Consider the following 6,025-nt stretch of genomic DNA (forward strand, 5'->3'; position numbering starts at 1 on the left):
AGGCTCAGTTAACCAGTTCCACACATCACTTTTCATATCACTATAAAAGAGAACATTTACTGGGTTTGGATGTGATGGCTGATGGTTGCTGAGGGGTGGACCATACATCTTTAAATCTTTTAAATCTTTTTTTTAAACTTGTATATGAGAGTTTTAACAGGACACTGCAGGGGTCTATATATGTTCCGCTCTGTTTATGAAAGTAGGCAGTTATAAAATAACAGATTGGTTGCATAAAAAAGAACTCGGGTGGGTAAGTTTCCAGATACCTGAACACAAAATATGGTACTTATTGACCAGTGTGAGGCTACTCATGGTTTTAATGCCCTGTTATCAAATCTTTTCATAACCTTGAGACAGAGCATTGAGACTGCGGCTCTGGAACAGGCCAAAGCAATTCTGTCCCTATGGGCCTCTTACAGAGGGATAGCAGAAGGCCATTCAGTCCAGATTAGCCTGTTGCTACTTGAAATCTAGAATATTGGCATATTTTGCCAACAGAATCATTTAAAACGAAGTGATGTGTCGCTGCAGTTGTATGTGGTATTACTGGGAGGCCACCTGAAGTACATTGTGTTGTTTGTGTTTCTGTAACTGACAAGGCATGGACCTCCATCAGATACAGTTTACCGGATGCTCGTGATCCACGGGTTGCTATCTCATTTACTGTCTCGGGTCTGTTACACATGTACAGGAGGAGGCCATTCAGCCTCTCCAGTCTATTACACAGGGCCACGAGGAGCCCATTCATCCTCTCGAGCCTGTTCCAGAGGGACAGGAAGTGTTTATTTAACATTCAAGTCTGTTACGCATTATTATTAGTTTTAAGTTAGTTTTGGAATAGGAAAGACCTGATGTAAACATTAAAGTTCTAACTTTTAACAAGGCCAATTTTGAAAGTGTTAGGTGGACCCTGTGAAAGACTGATTGGAATACCCCATTCACAGGTAAAAGGATGGTTGGAAAATGCAAGGCCATCAAAACTTGGTTTCAGAGAGTCCAGAGCCTACGTGTTCCCATTAGTGAGAGGCGAAAGGCTGGTGGGTGCAGGGTGTGCTGGATGGCTAGATATATTGATGCTCTGGTCAAGGTAAGGAAGGACACATATGTCAGGTAAACAGAGCTGAGATCAAGTGAATCCCTAGAGGTGTATAAGGGCAGCAAGTATATATTCAATGGGGAAATCGGGCCAGAAAAATGTGGACAAGAGCTGGCTTTAGAAATATGGTTAATGAGGCATTGAAGAAATTCTACTAATCCTTTAATGACAAAAGATTAATAAAGGAGAGAATAGGGCCCCTTTTAGATAAGTAAGGCTACCTATATATGGAACCACATATACATAGGTTGGAGGGATACTAAACAATATTTCTCCTCAGAGTTTAGTGTGGAGGAGGTTACAAGAGCGAGAGAATAAAGAAATATATAATGTTAACTTGAAAAGTGTCCATATTACAAGGAGGTGTTGTACATTATAAAACACATAAAGGTGAACAAATCCCTGTGACCTGAGCAATTGTATCCCAGATATTTGTGGGAAGCTAGGAAATCAATTACTCAGCATTTTGCTGCTATATTTGTAACATTGATTTCCACAGGTGAGGTGTCAAAAGACTGGAGGGCTGCTAACAGAGTATCATTATTTAAGAAAGTAAGGAAAAAACAGGTAACTATAGATCGATGAGCCTGACGTTAATGGTGACTAAATTGCTGGAGGGGATTTCGAGGAAAAGCTTCAATATGCATTTGGAAAGACAAGGGTTGAAGAGGGCTTTGTAAATTGGAGATGGTGTCTCACTGACTCGGTGGAAAGTGAATGTTGTGTTTATGCAATTCAGTAAGAAAACCAAAATGTTCTACATGGTAGACTGGTTAACAAGGTCAGACTGCCTGGGATCCAGGGAGAGCTCACCATTTAGATCCAACATTTTCTTGAATATTGGAGACAGGGTGTGACAGTGCACATTTGTTCATTAAACATGGAGACCTGTGACCAGTGGCGTGCCACAAATATCAGTAGGGGGTCCATTGCCTTTTGTCACGTATACAAATCATTTGCATTTGTGTATATGAAGTATGATCAGTAGGTTTGTAGATAATACCAAATTTGTTGGTGTAGTCATCAGTGAAGAATGATTTCTCAGACTATAAAGGGACTTTGCTGAGGTGAACCGAGGAGTGGCAGATGGAGTTTACTTTAGATAAATGTAATATGTTGCATTTTGGCAAGAAATATCAAGGCAAGACATGTAGGTAGGGTCCTGTCGAAAGCTGCCAATCAAGGAGAACTCCACTGAAATTATCGAATCCCAACAGTGAGGAAACAGCCTATTCGGCCCATCGAAGCCACACCGAACCTCTAAACAGTATCCCACTGGACAAACCCCTACCCTATCCCTCTGAGCCTCCTTTTCCCATGGCTAATCCACCTGGCCTACACATTCCTGGGTAGTTTACGCTATTTAGCATGGCTAATCTACCCTTAACTCTATATCTTTATAGTGTCAGAGGAAAACATAACATCCGGATGAAACTCATGCAGACACGGGGAGAATGTGCAAACCCCACACAGGCTGTCATTCAAGGATGGAATTAAACCCAGATCGCTGTGCTCTGAAGCAGCAATGCTAGTCAGTGAGCTACTGTGTCACCTTGTGGTGCAGGTTCTCCGTTCCTCGAAAGCGCCGTCGCAGGTAGATGGTATAGTGAAGAAGGCACTTCGTGATCTTCCCTTTGCTGGTACGTGCTTTGAGACTAAACATTTTCACGACATGTTGTATCTGTACTGGACATTGGTTTGACCACTTTTGTAATACTGCCTTTAATTCTGGTCTCCCTGCTGTCGGAAAGATGTTGTCAAACTTGAAAGGGTGCAGAAGAGATTTAAAAGAATGTTGCAGGTGTTGGAGGGTTAGAGTTACAGGGAGAGTTTGAATACACTGGGGTTATTTTCAAGTGTTGAGGCTGAGGGGGGGACCTTAAAGAGGTTTATAAAATCATGAGGGGAATCGATAAGGTAAACAGTCAACGTCTTTTGCCCAGCTTAGGCGAGTCCAAAATTAGAAGACAAAGGTTTAAGGTGAGAGGGGAAAGATTTAAAAAGGGAGATGAGGGACATCATTTTCACACAGAGACTGCTGTGTGTATGGATCGATCAGCCAAAAGATGTGGTGGAGGCAGGTAGTTACACCAATTAAAAGGCATTTGGATGCATACATGCATGGGAAGTATTTAGAGGGAGATGGGCCAAGTGCTGGTAAAGGGGACGAGATTAATTTAAGATATTTGGCCGGTATTTTTCTGTGCTGTGAATCTCTGAGACTCTATTGCCTCTTGAGTGTATGACGCAGGGACAGGAGGAGGCAATTCAGCTTCTGAATTCTGTCAGTCAGTTTGTTTGCTCAATTGCTGAGAGTAAAATACAAAAATAAATCATTCAATTTTTGAGGTGTTTTACAGAAACAGGAGAAAGGCTTTTATTCAAGAGAAGCTGTAAGGAATGTGAAGAGTCCATTTAGGCCCTCAACTCCATTCCACTGGGGCAGCAGGTGAGCACAGAGAGATTGGAGCCTGTTACTCAGTAGCAGGAGAGGGACATTTGCTATCGCAAACCTTGGAACAGGAGGTAGTCATTCATCTGCCCAAGATTGGGACACAGGAACAGGACGCAGTCATTCAACTGCTTGAGACTGGGGCACAGGGACAGGAGGGAATCACTCAGAGCTCGAGACTGGGACACAGGAACAGGAGGCAGTCATTCAACTGCAGTAACCTGGGACACAGGGACAGGAGGCAGTCACTCAGAGCTCGAAACGGGGGCACAGGGAAATCTGTAGGTTAGTGAGGCCCCAGCATCCTGTTATGCAAGGACAGCAGGAGGTGACTCACTCCCCACCAGTATGGGACCCTGGGAGAGAAGGGGAGTTTGCTTGGAACAAACAGAAATATATGAATAAGTTGCATTGGTGATCCATTCAATCCTGCCCCACCATTCACAAAGACCACGTCTGATCTGATTGTAATTCCCTCACTCCATTTTACGGAGACTCCCCTCTCTGCAGCCTCTGCTCCATTTGTTGGTCATTTTGCAGACTCAGATGCTGCAACAACACTCACCATGACTCATCCAGAAGGATGGGTCTAACAGGATGAGTCAGGATTTGAAGGGTCCAATCACAAGAATGAAAACGCAAAATAAACGTATTGTCAGATGTTTAGTACTCTCACATTCACAACCCAACTCACATAACCAGCCCATCCATTGCATATTCAGGATGGAGCACTGTGTAGATCCGGCTAGTGTATAGCTGTATGCAACCCAGCAATGTCCAGAGTGAAACTTTGTGCAGCCCACACCAATGCTTGATCTGTAATCATGGGCTAAATGTTCAGTGTGGGGAGCTGTGCAGTCTACACTGGTTCATTCATATATAAACCCAGGCTGTTGCATTGTTCGGTAAGTCTGTATTAGATCACTGCCCAGTGTGGTGAAAAATGTAACCAATGCTGGACGTGACAGGATGTGCAGTTGCCATCCATTTACTGCTCCATATCTCCACTGTACGTTGACAAGGGGAGCTGTGACTGTGAAAATCACTGCGAGGAAGACATCTAAATGGAAACAAGTTAACTACCAATAGATCTGATAAAGGCGCATATCGCTCTCGTATTTAATGATGTAATAACTGAGATAATATCCAATGAGGTTTTGTGAACTGGGCAAAGAAGTAAGAGCGGGATGGTGATGTTCTAGTGATTGCACTATAAGCCTCTAAATAATCAATGGGAATTAGAGGAACAAATCTGCAGCGAGACTGGCGAGACTTGCAAGAGCAATAGGGTTGTCATAATAGGTGATTTTAATTTTCCTAACATAGACTGGGACTTCCAGATGATTAATAACTTCGATAGAACACAATTTGTTAAGTGTGTTCAGGAAAGTTTCCACAAGCAATATATCGTGGTTCCTCCTGGGGCAGGGACAAACTCGACCTACTGTTGGGAAATAGGGTAGGATAGGTGACGAAGGGAAAGTGGGGGAGAATTTTGGGAAAAGTGACTAGAGCTGTATTAATTTTAAAATAGTTATGCTAGGGACAAAATTGTTCTATGGATTCAAATTCTAAGTTGGGGCAAGGCGTATTTTGTTGAAATTAGACGGGGATTGCAGGGGATGATTGGAACAGTTTGTTTCCAGGTAAAATGATCCCTGGCAAGGGGGCGGGCTTCAAAAGTGAGATAGTTCGAATTCAAGGTCTACACGTTCCTGTGAGGGTGAAGGGAAAGTGAGGTTGGAAGAGAGAAACCGGAATGACAAGCGATATTGAGGCTCTGACCAGCAAAAAAAAAGGAGACGTGGCTCAGGTACAGGCAGCTGGGACCAAGGGAATCCCTGGAGGTACACAGGGGATACAGGAGTTTACTGAAGAAGGCAATCAGCAAGGCGAAAAGGAGGTATGAGATAGCCTTGGCTGAGCAAATTGGTGTGAATCCAAATGCAGTATAGTAAATAAAAAGAACAACCAGAGAGAGAATAGAACGTCTTACAATCCAAAATGGGCATGCATGTGTAAAATCTCAAGAGATGTTTGAGTTCCTCAATTCCCCCTCTCTGTTTATCATGAAGAAAGACATGAATACCTGTGACCTTTGGGATGTTAATTTTCATATATTGGTACAGTTCATATCATTAATGGTACTAATGGACATCTTAGAATGCTTAAATTCAGATAAATCTCTTGGTCCTGACCAGACATATGCAAGAGGCGAGAGTAGACAGTTCAGGGGCCAAGGACCCGGAAGACTGGGTGGTAACAAATGTGCCCTTATTCAAGAAGTGCTGCAAAGAAAAGCCCGGAAATATAGACCATAAAGCTTCACATCTGTTTTCGGTAAACCACTTGAGAAGGTGCTGAGAGAGAAGATATGCATGCATTTTGGAAAGACAGAGTTTGACTTGGAACAGTCAGCATAGCTTTGTGCGTGGCAGGTCATGCCTTACACATTTTGTTAGACTTTTGAGGAA

The sequence above is a fragment of the Hemiscyllium ocellatum genome, unplaced genomic scaffold (genome assembly GCF_020745735.1).
Source record: "Hemiscyllium ocellatum isolate sHemOce1 unplaced genomic scaffold, sHemOce1.pat.X.cur. scaffold_359_pat_ctg1, whole genome shotgun sequence".
Classification (NCBI taxonomy): domain Eukaryota; kingdom Metazoa; phylum Chordata; class Chondrichthyes; order Orectolobiformes; family Hemiscylliidae; genus Hemiscyllium; species Hemiscyllium ocellatum.